The sequence below is a fragment of the Lynx canadensis genome, chromosome B3, assembly GCF_007474595.2.
Source record: "Lynx canadensis isolate LIC74 chromosome B3, mLynCan4.pri.v2, whole genome shotgun sequence".
Classification (NCBI taxonomy): domain Eukaryota; kingdom Metazoa; phylum Chordata; class Mammalia; order Carnivora; family Felidae; genus Lynx; species Lynx canadensis.
In genome coordinates, this window is record NC_044308.2 from 137,522,894 (window position 1) to 137,540,814 (window position 17,921).

Sequence of the window (17,921 nt, forward strand, 5' to 3'; positions counted from 1 at the left end):
TTAGCTCTCGCATGGTCCCACCCCTTGTCCCCGGGTCGCCTTGCCTGACCTCCGCATCGCCCACATGGAGGTTTTTACACTTTCCTGGCATAAAGCCACCTGGAACTGGTCCTGGTACAGCTTCCTGAGGCCCATTCCCGTGGATTCCGACTTGCTAGGGCTGGTGTGGACCCCTGCACCTGCCTGACCCATGAGCCACCTGACGCCCGCTCCCCCACCGCACATCTCCAAAACCAAGAAATGCTAATATCCGGCGTCTGTGGTGCAAGCTTTAAGAAATGCTGACGGTCGTTAAGCACCATGAAGAATGAATGAGTCCTGCCACTCCATGCAAGGACAGGCACCTAAATGCTTCAGTGGATATATGCCCTCTTCATTCATTTCCTCAACAAATGCTGCCCATTTTGAGCTCAGTAAGGACCAAGCGTTGGGCTACGTATGGCTATGCAATAGTGCATGAAAACAGACGTGATCCCTGCCTTCACACAGTCTATATTCTATCGAAGAAGACAGGATAATCAGAGTCAAACGAATATTTAATTAGAAATGGTACTAAGTGCTATGGAGACAGGGAACGGTGAGGGTAAGGGTGGCAGTTCCCTGTTCTCGGAACCATTGCCTGTCCCCCCCGTGTTGTGGTAACTTGCCTCCAAGAATGGCCTCTGTCAGTTCCTTTCTTCCCTGGACTTACATGACACTCCCCCACTGGGGGGGGGGGGGCGGGGTACATTTCTCCAGGTGATTCTCTATCTGGTTGAATGCGATGATCTGGAAATCAAAGAATACGGTGGAAATGATGTTTAAGACTAGACCATAAGAAGTCTTAAACCTTCCTCCGAGTTTTTAAAAAATCGTTTGCGTTTTGGACACTCCCTCTTGGAATCCAGCCATTACACCATGAGAAGCCCAAGGCATAGGGGGAGGCCACATGGCTGACCGCCCCAGCTGCCATTTGACTGTAACCATACAAGAGATCCCCGGTGAGCCCCGCCAAGCCACAGAAGGGTGAAGGATAATGAGCTTACTGTAAGCCATTAAGTTCCGGGTTGGTTTCTTACACAGGAACAGGTGAGCAGAAAAGGAATTAGAACTGGGGAATGAGGTGCTGCTCTGCTTGGGACTGGCGTGGAAGGATTCCAGAGACTGTCATGAAGGCTTGAAGGAAGTGAAGAAATTGTAACTGGAGACGGGAGGAAAAGAGATGTGGTTTACCTACTGGCAGAACGGTTGGTGAGGTGGTTGCCTGTGCCAACTTGGAACATAAAAACCATAATTAATGGGGGCACCTGGGTGCCTCAGTCGGTTGAGCATCTAGCTCTTGATTTCAGCTCAGGTCATGATCCCAGAGTTGTGGGATCGAGCCCCACATTGGGCTCTGCAATGAGTATGGAGCCTGCTTAAGATTCTCTCTCTCTCTCTCTCTCTCTCTCTCTCTCTCTCTCTCTCTCCCCCCCCCTGCCCCTACCCCACACTCACTCCCTCTATCTCTCTAAAAACAACAGCAGCAACAACAGAAAGTACTTAATGAACTTACAGATCTGGCTAAGGAGGTTTGCAGGTGGAACGCTAAAAGTGCCAACTGGCTTCTTTTCGCCACGTGTGAGAAGATACGGATACAGAAAAATGCGCTCAACGTGAAAAGGAACTGTTCAGTTTTCAGACAGAATTTAGAGGAAGTAGAGAGAGCTCAGGGCAATCTGTCCAAAGGACCAGATGTTGTCAAAGTAAGAAATGGCCCCACGGCCAAGATCAAATCAGGAAGATGTCAGTGACAGGTGGTGTGTCAAGGTGAAATGAAGTCCGGGGTGCAAGCAAAAGACCCTTTCTTAAGATATCAGAAAGATTTGGGACGCCTGGGTGGCTCAGTCAGTTAAGCGTCTGACTTCAGCTCAGGTCACGATCTCGCGGTATGTGGGTTTGAGCCCCGCGTCGGGCTCTGTGCTGACAGCTCAGAGCCTGGAGCCTGCTTTGGATTCTGTGTCTCCCTCTCTCTCTGCCCCTCCCCTGCTCATGCTCTGTCTCAAAAATAAATAAAAAAACATTTAAAAAATTAAAAAAAAAAGATATCAGAAAAATTTGAGGATATGTAGACCTCTGCTAGACAGGAAAACTTTAAGAATCTTAGGGGGTTCCATTATATCATCTCTGCTAGACAACAAGGTCTTTAAGAATACAGCAGCCCCATGAACATCCCATGATATAGAAGGGTATATCCTAGAAAGAAATGTGTAGTTTATAATATAATAGGAAACCCATATAAATTTTAGAGGAAGTGTATCAGCTTGGATGGAGGGATGGACAGTTCAAAATCACAAGACACCTTTTGGCCCTGAAAATAGTATAGGCAGGAGGAAGCCTGAGAAAGCTGTACACATGGGGCTGTTTTTGATGGAAAAGGCAAGATGAACCAGAGAGCAGAGCCAAGAATCCAGAGTCATGGGGGAGCACTCTCAGGGAGCAGGACTGGGCTTTCATCAGGGAATTGGTGATGTGTACCCAGCTGCATTTCAGAATTGCTATGGACCAGGGACCCCTGTGTATTTCCCACTCCCCCAAAGCCTTATTTCCCCCACTCCTCTGGATTGGGAGTGTCACTGCACATATTTTCTGCCTGTCTAACCATTGTCCACTGGGAATGGGAATATGAAGGGGCCACATAATTGTCTCTAATCTTCCGGTCTTTAGATTGCAAGGAACATTACTTGAGCAGCTGGACCAGAAGAGCCTTGTCAATCTGCTCAGGCTGCTTTAACAAAACACCACAGACTGTTGGTGGTGGTGGGGGGGGGGGGGGGGCTTGAAAACAACAGGCATGTATTGCTTACAGTTCTGGAGGTTGGCAAGTCCAAGGTCAAGGCACCAGCAGGGTCACATTCTGGGGAAGGCTGATAACTGATAACTGAAAGCTGATGACTTCTCTCTGTGTCATCACATGGTGGAGGGGTCTGTCTGGGACCTCTTATAAAGGCACTAATCCCATTCATGAGGGTTCTACCTTCATGACTTCGACACTTCCCGAAGGCCCCACCTCCACGTATTATCCCCTTTAGGGGGTAAGATTTCAACACATGAACTGGGGGGACACCAACATTCAGACCACAGCCTGATTTATATGGTGGTGTTCTAGACCTTGAGCCTCAATCTGATTCCATAACAGGATGAAAGTTTGCATGTCTTGGCAGGGGAGGAATAAGTTTTGCTTGTGAAGGGATGTGAATTGTCGTGACTACAAACTGGATGGTGATAGCTTGCCTCCAAAGATGGTCACCATTAATTCCCTTTTTCCCTGCGCGTACATGCTGTTTTCCCATCGGTAAGTAGAGTCTATTCTTCTCACACCTTGAATCCTATTTGCACTTTGACTAATAGATATGGTAGAGATAGGGCCCAGGGTTTAGTCATGAGAAGCCTACTGGGAAATCCTTTTGGGAACCCATCCCTTAGGCTGTGAGCCGGCCCCAAGGCCATGGAAAGGCCCTATGGAGGAGTTCTGGTTGATGGCTCCAGCTGAGTGCTTAGCTGACAGCCAGCATCAGCTGGGGGCCCCATGACTGCACCATCTGGGACACCTAGCCTGATCCGGCCTTTAGGTAACTGCAGCCCAGCTACCGTCTGACTGAAACTGCATGAGAGAGCCCAAGTGACAACTTCTCAGCTGAGCCCAATTCACCCCCCAAATCGTGAGGGATAATAATAGTTGTAAATCATTGAGTTGTACGGTGGTTTGATATGGCAATAGGTAACTAGAATGTCTGCTTTGCTTGGTATCATGTAGAGTTAAATTTCCTAGGCTCGCTTGCCATTTGGGTTCCTGGTAGTTTGGGCCAATGGGAGGCACTGGTGGGAGACTGGAAGGTGGGAGGAGGGGAGGAGCCAGGGTATTTTCTTTCCCTTTCTCTGGGATACGGGTGGCATCTCCTGCGATGGCAGCATTCTCTCCTTGCCTCTGTCTCTTGTCAGAGAGACCCTCCCTCCGTGGTCCTGGATGCATTCTAGCTCCTTGCCAGCCTGCCCTGGCTTCTGGCTTCTGGGGCGCATCTGTTAGCCCTCTGGCCCCAAGTACGGTAGCGGCTCCCCGCTGTTGCTACACCGTCCTCTGGCTTCTCAGTATTTCCATGACCTGTGTAGTCAATTCTCATATTTGAATCCCTTCTTTTTGAAACACCTAGAGTGGTCTCTACTTCCCTAAGTGGACCTTGAGGAGTACAGCAGGAAGGAGGACGATGTGATCCAGCCTCACAGGTTGGGAAGGCTTCCCTGGGGAAGGACGGGTCCAGCCAAGGTCTGAAGAGTGAGGGGGGTTTCTGGGCATCAGAGATGAACAAGCGCACGCGGTCGGTCCAAGGGGAAGGCGAGCACTGATGAGTGGTGCTGGAAACGCGGCCAAACCAGGGGTTCTCCATCCTTGCCGAACATTCGAATCACCCCACCCCAGCTTAACGGAATCAGAATCTCTTGGGATAGGGCCAGCAGGATTCTCACCTGCAGTGTCGACCTGAAAATAAAGAGCCACAGTGAGCGGCAAACCAGCGTTTATTTGGGATCAAAGAATTGCAACCCAGGGAGCACAGATTCAGCTGGAAACTCAAATAGTGTCTGGCCTGCGGGGTGGAAGCAAGGGGTGTTTATGAGAAGGGCAATGGGGGTACAACTACATGCCTCGGATAAAAGGGCAAGAAAGGTCAATTAGTATTAAGGAGATGAGCCACGTTGGTTGCACATCAACCATCTGATCTATGGGTGTTGCAAATATTCCCGTCGCGCATGAGTGAACTAGGCTGCCCTCAGAAAGTTCACAGCAACCGTTTTATGGTCAGGGTGCCAGCTGTCCCGTTGGCTTAGGAGCAGCTGACTTGTGAAACAGTTGCCGCTTCCGGCCCAGTCCGAAGGTCTTTTTGGCCAGTCCAAGAGTTCCTGAACCATTGGTTTTAGAAAGGAAGGTGGAGCTTTTCTCAGAAATGGAGTCCCTCACGTCCAGAGACTTTATACAGTTTCACAGCAATCAGGGCTTAGAGCCAGTGCGCCAGACCACGCAGGGCCCGGGTCTCCATCTTGGTGAGAGGGAATACGGGGGGCGGTGGGCTCCCTGCTGCTGAGTCGGGGAGGAGGGGTACCCAGAGTGGGGCAGTGTGACAGATCGGGGAGGACCGCCCAGCTCCTGGCCGGCCAGCGGTAGGAACAGACAAGAGTGGGTGGTTCAGTACTTGTTGGGCTACGTTTTCTGAACACCCTCGCTCGGTTCTTCATGTCCCCTCCTCCTGGTCCATTTTCCCTTGCCGCTGGGCTCTCTGCACTCGTGTCCACCTGCCCTGACAGCCTCCAGCATCTAAGCCCACCCCTCCTCCTCCTGGTTTGCCCCAAGGCCCTGTAGGAGCTAACTTTGGCAGAACCTGGGAGCCCAACTCCTAACGGACCCCATGTGCAAAGTAAGAGAGATGATTCATTATTAGAAATACCAAATAGGGGCGCCTGGGTGGCTCAGTCGGTTAAGCGTCCGACTTCAGCTCAGGTCACGATCTCCTCGTCCGTGAGTTCGAGCCCCGCGTCGGGCTCTGGGCTGATGGCTCGGAGCCTGGAGCCTGTTTCAGATTCTGTGTCTCCCTCTCTCTGCCCCTCCCCCGTTCGTGCTCCGTCTCTCTCTGTCTCAAAAAAAAAAAAAAAAAAAAAACGTTAAAAAGAAATACCAAATAAAAGCTGTGCCGCCTAGTTAACAGTAGGTTTACAAACTATTGGAGATATGTACAACTCCCCCCGCCCCCCACGCGCACACACAATGGAGTCCCAAACCCTTAGATATGTCACTTCCTGGTTCCTCTTCCCCACTCCATTTCATGGGCTTATTTTTCACGGGCTTTGCAATGAGCATGCGCCAGAGACCTGAAGTCCCTGAGTCACCTCAAGGAATGTACATTGGTTCCAATCAGACTACTTTTTGCCTTACATGGGCATAGGAGACTTCCGGGTAAGGCTGTGACCTCTGTAGTACTCAGCCAATGAGGAACCAGGGGAGGTGCTTACCTCTGTAGTGCTCAGCCAATGAGGAATCAGGGGAGGGGCTTCACGCTAGGAGATAAATTGTCTGCTGTAACCTGCCCTGAGTGTGCCTGACCCTCAGACACCTGCTCTTGCAAGAACGTTCATTAAATCCTCCCTTCACTGTGCTCCAAGTCTCCACATCCCTCCTCTGATTGGGTCGGTGGGCTTATTTCTCACACCCTGAAATTTTTCAATCGCTTGAATTTTTATTGTATCTTGGCAACTTCGGTCAGAAATGTGAAACGCGTGGAATTAGAACCTTTGGTCAGAGAACCTCTGAGTTTAAAGCCCCTGGAAATGACCTCTTCCAAAGCCTGAATTTCAAAATCAGAGGAGGTGCGTGAGCTCTGGAGAGTTCAAGGCAGGCCCCCAGCTGCAGAATTCTGCCTGCTTTCCTTCACATCTTGCTGTCCTAGTGATTTTTACCATGAATTTGCACATGCCCTGCCTGAAGTTCATTGTGGACCTCTGGAGACCTCACCTCGGCCTCCCAAGGGCCATAATTACCATAAGAGTGTCCCAAGGATAATCTCTTTGTAAATTTAAACCAATGCATTTTCACTTCCCCCTTTCAGGCAAGTTGCCCTGTAGCTGCTTCCTCCAGGGGAGCCAGAAGGTTTATTGCTCCCAGGCAGGAGAGGCTTTGCAACCTGGTTTGGAAAGCTCCCAAGGAGGGAGGATGTGCTAGGATTCCTTTATCTCCCTCCTTAGCATATCAAGGGCAAAGCCTGGAGACTGTCCAGGGCCCCAGCGGTCTGTGTGGGCGGGGTCAGGCCCTCACGGAGAATGCAGGTCGGAGGATGGGTGAAGTAGGACAAAGAAGGCAGCGGGCCCTGGAGGACTGTGGGAGAGAAGGAAGGGGGTGTGAGCCAGTGGGTGGAGGGCCCGAGGCTGGCGGACCCTGGCAAGTGTTGGGTCAGTGAGGATGTCAGAAAGGCAAAGAGGAGGCTGACCGCTGAGCCCCTGGTGCCCACCCTCCGAAAGATGCCAAGAGGCTCCGTTGAAGGGCACCCCGAGTTTTAGCACCACCAGAGAGCTTGTCCTGGGCAGGGCGAGGTGACGCTCAAGTCAGTGGGCTGGCTGGAGGATGGGAGCCACGGGTGATGCCGGAGCAACCCAGGACCTTGAACAAACCCTGCCCTCCAGCAGCTTTGATGCTAGAGCTCAGAGGAGGTCCACCAACGCCAGGGGCTCATCCTTGGGCTCAGGACAGGTCACAGCCTCTACCCCCATCTCAGTCCACTCAGGCTGCTCAGAGTACTGGGGAGGCTTCTAAACAAGAGACTTTGTTTCTCAGAGATCAAGGGGGCGGGAGATTGGGAGTTCAGAGAGAGCTCACTTCCTGGTTCATAGTCTACTGTCCTCCTGCCTTGTCCTCACATGGCAGAGGTGGCCAGAGATCTCTCTGGGGTCCTTTTATTAAAAAAAAAATTTTTTTTAATGTTCCTTTATTTTTGAGAAAGAGACAGTGTGAGCAGGGGAGGAGCAGAGAGGGAGACACGGAACCTGAAGCAGGTTCCAGGCTCTGAGCTGTCAGCACAGAGCTCAACGAGGGTCTCGAACCCGCCAACGGCAAGATCATCACCTGAGCCGAGTCGGATGCCCAACCAACTGAGCCACCCAGGCGCCCTCTGGGGTCCTTTTATAAGGGCACTGATCCCATTTTTGAGAGATCCACTCTCATGACCTAATCACTCCCACAAAGACTCCACCTCCCAGACCCATCACATTGGGGATGACGTTTCGGCATACAAATTTGAGGGGATGGGAGCACCCAGTCTACAGCTCCCCCAACACCTCAGGGATGGTACGCGTCTCTCCCGCACTCACCAGATGTCACCTTAGGGAGACTGCAGAGGCAGAAATAGGCCAGCTGAGAAAACAGGTACCTCGGAAAGACTGAGACGTTAGTTGCACGCTCAGAACTCTGAAAACTCCAAATCAGATCCCAATAATATTGTTGCCTGCTCACCAGGGCATGGGGAGAGCTCGGGAGAAAAACTCAATTCATTCCACGTTAAGTGAGTAAAAGCAGTTTTGTTTTTTTTTTTTTCTGGACAGCCTGATCTTAGTACAAGTTAAATTTGTAATGCTGATTCGGTAGCAGGATCCCCACCCTCCAAATATGCTTCTTTGGCGTAAGGAATTTTTTGAGCTGATCAGTTTTGAGCGGATTTCTTTTGATTATTTTAGAAGAAGCTCTGAAAACCAGATGGACATTACCCTCTTGTAAGGAGCATTTGTACCTATAAAGAAAACCTGACATTTCCGACGGTCAGGGTGTCTCCCTCGCTGTACCAGGAAGAGGAGAAGGACTCTAAATCCTGAGAAACTTACCAGTGGAGAAGGTACCCACCTGAACGCCACCACAACCTCGCCCTTGTTTACCAGGCTTTTTCACCTCCTGCAACTGCCCCCCACCCCAGTCCAGCCGCCTCACCTCTACCTTTTGTCTTTAACTGCAGATGGTGTTTAAGGTGGCGGCTTGGGCCATCTTGGGGACTTGGTTTCCCTGGGCATCTCCCATAGATTCGCGAGGTAGACGTGCTAATTAACTTCTGTTTATTCTCTCATTAATCTGGGTTTTTGTTTTGTTTTGTTTTTTATTACAAGAGGTTTCAGCCAAGAAATTAAAAATGTAGAGGGGAAATGATCTTTCCTACCCAGGAAAGCGTTCCTGAAATGTCTTCACACTCAGGCTCCAATTCTTTAAGTCGCTTTTCAACTCAGAGTGTTGGATCTCCTTTGTGCAAAGTGTGTTATGACGGGACATTTTCTTTTTCTACAGAACTTTATATTTCGGAATAATGTCAAACTTAGAGAAAAGGTGCCAGAGTAATACAAAGAGTTCCTTTATGTGTTTCGCTCAGATCCCCGAAGGTTTATTTACTTTATTCACATTCTATTTATCATTTTTTTCTTTTTTTTTTTTAACGTTTATTTATTTTTGAGACAGAGAGAGACAGAGCATGAATGGGGGAGGGACAGAGAGAGAGGGAGACACAGAATCGGAAGCAGGCTCCGAGCCATCAGCCCAGAGCCCGACATGGGGCTCGAACTCACGGACCGCGAGATCGTGACCCGGGCTGAAGTCGGACGCTTAACCGACTGAGCCACCCAGGTGCCCCTCTATTTATCATTAAGTACATGTGCATGTGCACCTGGAGCCTGCTTCGGATTCTGTGTCTCCCTCTCTCTCTCTGCCCTCCCCTGCTCATTCTCTGTTTCTGTCTCTCAAAAATAAATACCAGGTATACAATACTCTATACCAGGCATACAATTCTATTACCTAGCCTACGGACCTTATTCAAATGCCCCCATTTTATCAATAAAGTCTTTTACCACAAAAGGAAAAAATGCTATATATAATATAAAATATTTCCTTTAAAAAATAGGCATTTTGTCCCCTCTGTAATTAATAAACATCTTGTGGGCAGGTACTTGGAGACTGTGTAAATATCCTGTTTTTCATTAAATGTTCGCCCCTTAGTCTTATCCTTCATTGACGAGTCTTACCTGAATTCGCTGTAACTGTAACGGATGGTAAATGGTGAGACGCGCCATATTGGTTTCCTAAGATGCTATAGCAAACGACCACAAACTCAGTGGCCAAACAAAATGAATGTATTATCTTACAGTTCTGGAAGTCAGAAGTCTAAAAACAGTCTCACTGGGCCAGCAGGAAGGTGTCAGCAGGGCTGGGTTCCTTCTGGCAGCTCCGGGGGGGGGGGGGGCTATTTCCTTGCTTCTTCCAGTTCTAGAGACTGGCCATATTCCTTGACTCATGGCCACATCACCCCCGATCTCTGTTTCTGTGGTTACAGCTACTTCTCTCATTCTGGCCCTCCTGCCCCCCTTTCACAAGGACCCTTGTGATTACGTCGCGCTCGCCCAGACAAGCCAGACGATCTTCCCATCTTGAGATCTTCAGCTTAATCCCATCTGCAAAGTGCCTTTTGCCATGGAAGGTAGCATATTCTCAGGTTCCAGAGACGCACATGTGGACATCTTTGCGGGGGGAGTGCATCATTCTGCCTCCCGTATGTCACAGTTTCTTAAGAGGGCTTCGCTGTTGTCTAAGGGATTTGCTTCTGAGCAGCTCACCCACATTCTTCAAGCTCTGACCTTCACAAGCAGGGATGGCAAACGCCACTGGCCACAGTGATTATAAGATGCATCTTGATCTCAGAGATACTAAAATGTAAAAATGGTGCCCGGGCCATGCACTGAGGGTGCTGTGAGTCTGTCTTCCATGGATATCTCGATGGCCGGGGTTTGTTAAACTTTCACCAGTGTGTCTGAGCACCTCCTAGTTGCCAACAATTGTCCTGTCTGTTGAGTGTGCAGAGATGAGACACACAGCCTCTGCCCTTGCGGGAGGTAGGGGGTCTGTCTGTCCCCCACTGAGAGAGACAAAGACAAAAGTCCAATTAAAAGTGAGTCAGCAAAGAGCGGTGGCCTGGGAAGAATGGACATCAAATTTCCTTACTGGGCTGGGGTGAGGGGGTGCTCACCTGGGAGGGGCTCTGTGCATCTCTGGACAGGTGGGAAGAGTCAGGGTAGCCCCAGAGAGGCCAGTGTTCAAATCCAGTTTAAATTTTTTTTTTTAAACATTTATTTATTTTTGAGAGAAACAGAGAATGAGCAGGGGAGGGGCAGAGAGAGAGAGGGAGACACAGAATCCGAAGCAGGCTCCAGGCTCGGAGCTGTCAGCACAGAGCCCGATGCGGGGCTCGAACTCAAGAACCGTGAGAGATCATGATCTGAGCTGAAGTCGCTCAGCCGACTGAGCCACCGAGGCGCCCCCAAATCCCAGTTTAAACAGCTGGGCATTAAGGAGAGCGCTTGTGGGGATGAGCACTGGGAGTTATATGTAACCAACGAATCACTGGGTTCTTCTCCTGAAGCCCGTACTATGCTGTATGTTAAATGGGGATCCAAACGGGACCCACGGGAAGACACGGAATTATCAGAGATTCAACACAGGGTATTATAGTTGCTGCCACAGAGTCTATTCCTGGAAGTCACAGCTCAGATCTGACCTCAGAGACTGTTAAAGGGCTAACCCCCTTATCCCGGCCCTCGATGTCTCCTCACAGCCGGGTCAGCCCCTCTCCCCCACACCGGGCCCCTGGCATCTCTAACAGCCCAGTTCCAGCCTACATCCTAGGGCTGCTCCCCTCCCAGTCCGGAGCCCCCTCAGCCTCTCCCTGGGAATACTGCTTCCTTCAAGGAAGGTCCTCTGCCCACCTCTAGGATGAGATCTGCCTCCATAGCCCCAGGAGCGCCCTCTCACGTCCCATGTACGGGTAGTTCGGCAACCCCAAGTTCATGCACAGGTATATTTGAAAGCATTTCTGCTAGAAACGAACCAGAACCGTCCTCTCTGTTAGAAGCAGCTGCCGCTGGGCTCTGTCCCTTCAGGTGCGTCCTAGACCAGTGGGGCCAGCTCATCTTAGATGCAAGTGAGGAGGCTCGGTGCCTCGTTTCCCTCCCGGAGCCAGGACCCAGGCCCAGCCTCCACTCCAAACACTGTTTCCAAGTTCTAGAAGGATGGTATATCCTGCTGTAAAAATTCTTCTAGAGTTTCCTTTGGACACTCCATTACATTTTGGGGGTGTCTATGTATCTGGAACTTGCAGAAGGATACGGAAATGCGAATACCAACAGGTTTGGTTATCCTGGGACGGCACGTGACGTGGTGATGACAGTGTCTTTCTCGCTTAAGCCCACAGAAGCCCATTCATTTTGTCACTTGCCACAAAGTGGGGAAGTCTAAGGTGCGGATATATACAGTCACTCCCCCAGATCTCCAGAGCCTACCGGGTGACAAACTCCACGATGCATTTAAAATATCAGAGTAAGGGGCGCCTGGGTGGCTCAGTCGGTTAAGCGTCCGACTTCGGCTCAGGTCACGATCTCGAGGTATGTGGGTTTGAGCCCCGCGTCGGGCTCTGTGCTGACCGCTCAGAGCCTGGAGCCTGTTTCGGATTCTGTGTCTCCCTCTCTCTCTGACCCTCCCCTGCTCATGCTCTGTCTCTCTCTGTCTCAAAAATAAATAAACGTTAAAAAAAATGGGGCGCCTGGGTGGCGCAGTCGGTTAAGCGTCCGACTTCAGCCAGGTCACGATCTCGCGGTCCGGGAGTTCGAGCCCGGGCTCTGTGCTGATGGCTCGGAGCCTGGAGCCTGTTTCCGATTCTGTGTCTCCCTCTCTCTCTGCCCGTCCCCCGTTCATGCTCTGTCTCTCTCTGTCCCAAATAAATAAACGTTGAAAAAAAAAATTAAAATATCAGAGTAAATAAAACGAAATACGTCCTGCCCTTGCTCAGGGTGGGAAGTCAGAGGGTGAGGCAGGAAAGACAACAAAGTGAGTAGGGCTTGACATAGCGTGGCGGGGGGGGGGGGGGCAGTGAGCTGGCAGGTCTTAGAGAAGACAAGGGGGCCCAGTGCCTTAAAAAAGGCACAAAGCAAAGGCAGAGGGGACCAGGAGCCTTTGGCTCAGACCTGACGGTCATCGGCTGGGACTGCACCAGTGTGGTTTTCGAGGGAAGCCCGCTTTCGAGAATGACGTCTCCCACCAGAGCAAGGAGGTGGTGGTGATGTCCAGCCACTCACACAGGCCAGGGTCACTTTGCCCAAATTATGGTTTCAAAAGTCGAGCGAACGAGCTCCGGATTGAGAGCGATGGAATCGGCCTCTCGGAATGAAGCGGGCGTCGGGCTTTCTCTGGAAGGGCGCCGAGTCCGGGGCTCTCACCCCAGGGCTAATGTCGTCGGGGATGGGAGGCCCGTGGGGCTAGCCTTCCGCCTGGAACCACACGGCTGCAGGCATTTAAAATCTGGGGCTACAAAAAAGAGCTGGCTCGTCTCCCAAGGCAATCTCAATGTGGGTCAGTTGAAACCCTCAACTACCCTAGCCTGCTAACTAGAGGAATAAACCGCCTCTGAGAAACCAGTTACGGTTCTGTAATTGCATCCTGGACACGGAACCCCAAGCCGCATAAACCCGCAGGCAGCCTAAGGGAGTTTCATAGCCGATCCATCCGTTCCCAGAACCACCTGAGCAAACGTGGGTGGAGCGCCCCCTAGAGGCTGAGTGCGGTCTGGGGGGCCACCACGGGATCTGAACGAGCCCAAGGGGGGCTGACTTCTCTCTGACCCTTTGGAGCCGGACCAAGGCCTTTCTTTCCCTCCAGCGCTTCCCTCAGCCACCCTCACTCCAATCTCCTCGTCTCTCTCCCAGCGACCTCTCAGCAAACCCCATGACTTTGTTATTAAGCCCAGACCGGTCCAGTTAATTTTTTCATTTTGTTTTATTTTTCAGCTCAGTCCAATTTAAAATGTCATCCTCGTAATCTAGTTTCCTGCTTGCTTACGCCCAGAAGGCTGTGGGTGGGGCCGGGCCTGAACTGCCCCCCACCCCAAACTTAGGGTAGATCTGGGGGTTTCCTGATACTCTGGAATGAGTACTAGCCTTGGAATTGGAAGCTCAGCTCTGGAACTTTGCAGCTGTGTTACTTTGTGGAGGTAACTCAGCCTCTCTGTTCCTCAAACCCCTCTTGATTCGCAGCCCGGGGGTGCGTCGCTTAACTGCTCTGTGCCTCAGTCTCCTGTGATGCGAGATAAGAGCAGTGGCTCTCCTGCAGGCTGTGGTGAGTGCCGAGTGGCTTGTTCTATACAGGTGCCTAGAGCAGTACCCGGGACGTAGTCACAACTTCGAGAGTTCTACCTTTGACTGTTACCAAAACTTGGGTTTCTATCAACAAGGCTTCGTTCTTTTTTTTTCTTTTTCTTGTTACTAAGTTTAAAATTTTAATTCCAGTATAGTTCACATACAGTGTTATATTAGTTTCAGGTGGACAATAATATAGTGATTCAACAATTCCGTACGTGACTCAGCGCTCATCATGGTGGGAAGTGAGCTCTTTATCCCCTTCCCTGTGTCCCCCATCCCCCCACCCACCTCCGTTCTAACCATCAGTTTGTTCTCTATAGTTAAGAGTCTGTTTCTTGGTGTGTGTGTGTGTGTCTCTTTGCTCCTTTGCTCGTTTGTTTTGTTTCTTAAATTCCGCATGAGTGAAATCACACGGTATTTGTCTTTCTCTGACTGATTTATTTCGCTTAGCGTAATACTGTCTAGCTCCACCCATGTCATTGCAAACGGCAAGGTTTCATTCTTTATCATGGCTGAGTAATATTCCATTGCGTATATACACCGCATCTTCTGTATCCATTCATCTCTCCGTGGACACAGGCTACTTCCATAATTCGGCTATTATAAATAATGCTGCAATAAACATAGAGATGCATGTATGCCTTTGAATTAATATTTTTGTATTTTGGGCGGGGGGGGGGGAATACCCAGTAGTGCAATTGCTGGGTCGTAGGGTAGTTCTATTTTTAACTTTTTGAGGAACTTCCGTACAGTTTTCCAGAGTGGCTGCACCAGTTTGCGTTCCCGCCAGCAGTGCACGATGGTTCCTTTTTCTCCACATCCTCGCCAACATTTGTTGTTTCTTGTGTTCCTGATTTTAGCCGTTCTGACAGGTGCGAGGTGATATCTCATTGTAGTTTTTATTTGCCTTTGCCTGAGGGTGAGTGATGTTGAGCATCTTTTCGTGTGTCTGTTGGCCCTCTGGACGTCTTCTTTGGAGAAATGTGTGTTCATGACCTCAGCCCATTGTTAACTGGATTATTTGTTTTTTGGGTATTGAGTTGTATCAGTTCTTTCAATATTTTGGATACTAACCCTTTATCAGATATGTCACTTGCAAATCTCTTCTCCTGTTAAGTAGGTTGCCTTTTAGTTTTGCTGATTGTTTCCTTCGCTGTGCAGAAGCTTTTTATTTTGATGCGGTCCCAATAGTTTATGTTTGCTTTTATTTTTTTTTTTTTCAGGAGACATGTCTAGAAAAATGTTGCTATGGCCGACATCGGAGAAATTACTGCCTGTGCTCTCTCCTAGGATTTTTATGGTTTCGGGTCTCACATTTAGCTCTTTAACCCATTTTGAGTTTATTTTTGCGTCTGGTGTAAAAAAGGGGTCCAGTGTCACTCCTTTGCATGCTGCTCTCCGGTTTTCCCAACACCATTTGCTGAAGAGCCTTTTTCCCACTGCATATTCTTTCCTCCTTTGCTGAAGACTAGCCGATCACATCATTGTGGTTTTCTGTTCCGTTCTATTGATCTGTTATGTGTCTATTTTTGTGCCAGTATCATGCTGTTTTGACCACTACAACTTTGTAATATAACCTGAAGTCTGGAATTGTGATGCCTCCGGTTTTGTTTTTTTTCTTTTTCAAGATTGCTTTAGCGATTCGGAGCCGTTTGTGGTGCCATCCAAGTTTTAGGATTGCCTGTTCTAGTTCTGTGAAACATGCTGTGTGTGGAGGCGGGTGGGTGAGGGTAGGGAGGGGGAGGGGATGGAGCCGGAGGCGTGAGAAGGGGGAGCGAAGGAGGGAAGAGCACAGACGGTGCAGGGTGGGGGCCGGGCGAGGTAAGAAGGCGCCCGTAGGGTCCAGCCCAGAGCCGGGGTGCTGGCGCCTGGGGACCGGTGGGTGGATCTGAGCGGTCTGTGAGGGAGAAGTGTCAGCCAAGGTCAGGGAGAGGAAGGAAAGGACACTGTGGGCAGGGAGGGGACAGAACGAGGGGGCAGGACAAGTGGGGGTTTCCGGATCAGTTTCAGCAGCGGGTCTTCTGTCATTCGCTAAGGTTGGGGGCTCCAGGGGCTGAGCAGACAGGCGGGGAGGAAGACGTGGAGAAAGGCGGTGAGCTTGGTTTGGGACACGTTTGAGGTGTGGCACTGTCCAGCGGGCAGGTGGGCCTCCTGGGGTCCAGGAGATGTGGGTAATGGGCCACTGGATGGGGCCACCAAGGAGAGTGCGTGAGAAGCAAGGGGGAAGCATCCCAGGACAGAGCCAAGAGGATCCCAAGACATGGACCAAGGGTATACAGTGGACCCTCCTTCTTGGGCATTTGTAGTTTAACAGAGGGCCAAGCGTTCAGCAAAAGGAGTAAGTCCTGTGTGAGGGCCAATGACCAGGTAAACAGGTGAGGGGTGAACTCAGTAGGGAGACGGGAGCAGGGGGCCAGCCCTTTGAGCTCCCTTGACATCCCACCCAAGGGGCTGTCTGTTCAGAAGACCCAGCCCCAGGGCGACCCCTGACAGTAGGACTTTGATTTAGGCAAAGTCAGACCCTAGTGGCCTTGATGGACTGTGAAGGATCCCAGCAACAGGACCCCCAGAAGACAGCTGAGGCATCCAGTCCCTGCCCATCATTTATGCTCTGTTCTCCTCCGATTAGCGGAGCACACATGTCTGCTCGGACCTTTCTCAGCTGAGTCCACCTTCCGAGTCCAAACTGCTCTAAGGAAGATTCAGGAACAGACAGAGGTGTGCTAAGCCCTCCCGACCAGCCTACGGGAGCTCGTGGAGGGATTCGGGGGGATTTTGCAAACCGGTTGTTCAAATTATTACTTGAATTTCTATGCACTCAATTATTGAATTATTAAAACATGAATTCCATATTTTATTCTTAAATAATTAAATCACATAAGCTTACAATGGATTTTTTTAAATTTTTTTTTAATGTTTATTTATTTCTGAGACAGAGAGAGACAGAGCATGAGTAGGGGAGGGGCAGAGACAGAGGGAGACAGAGAATCGGAAGCAGGCTCCAGGCTCTGAGCTGTTAGCACACAGCCCGACGCGGGGCTCGAACTCACCAACTGTGAGATCATGACCTGAGCCGCAGTCAGTCGCTCAACCGACTGAGCCACCCAGGCTCCCCACAATTGATTATTTTAAAAAGCAAACTAGGGGCGCCTGGGTGGCGCAGTCGGTTAAGCGTCCGACTTCAGCCAGGTCACGATCTCGCGGTCCGGTGAGTTCGAGCCCCGCGTCAGGCTCTGGGCTGATGGCTCAGAGCCTGGAGCCTGTTTCCGATTCTGTGTCTCCCTCTCTCTCTGCCCCTCCCCCGTTCATGCTCTGTCTCTCTCTGTCCCAAAAAAAATAAATAAACGTTGGAAAAAAAAAATTTAAAAAAAAAAAAAAAGCAAACTAATATACATTCAAAACTCATTGCTTTTCTCATCATTTCACTTCACTTTACTCTTTCCTAGGTTCTCGAGGTGACGTACGTTGAATGTATCCATATGGTAGAAATACGATACGAGAGGGTATACCTGTGTCTCTCTTCCCAACTCAGTGTTCAGGATGTCACGTTGCCTGCCTGAAATCGGTTGTGCTGGGCATGTGTACCCCACAAATATTGGCAAAGAAATCAATGTTTTTTCTTCCTCCGCACGCCATTTATCAACACCACTGTTTATAAAGGTATGCCGAGAGGAAGAAAGGTATCATATATTCCTAGACATTGATGTGCTTTCTATTCAAATGTTAGAAAGGAAACATTTAAGATGACTGCTAGGGGCACCTGGGTGGCTCCGTCGATTAAGCATCCGACTCTTGATTTTGGCTTGGTCACGATCCCATGATTGTGGGATCGAGCCCCACATCAGGCTCTGGGCTGAGTGTGGGGCCTGCTTGAGATTCTTTCTCTCCCTCTCTCTCTGCCCCTCCTACGATTCCACTCCCTCCCTCCCCACCCCCCCATCGAAGAAGATGATTTCTGATCGCTGCTTACAAATAAGACAATGAAAGATTTAAAGAAATATTAGCATCCCAGCAGCATCCAATGCCTTTTTTGCCTCCTTGCACATTACTGATCTTTTAGAGCTTTTCTGGGTTATCTCTGTCTCTCAGATTGAGTAAACCTGGAGTTCTAGCCTGATCTATGCTGTGGACCCCAGGGCTGAAACTTCAGCCTCTCCTCAGAATCAAAGTTTTACATGCATAATATAAACAGCATTGAATTCTAACAGAAA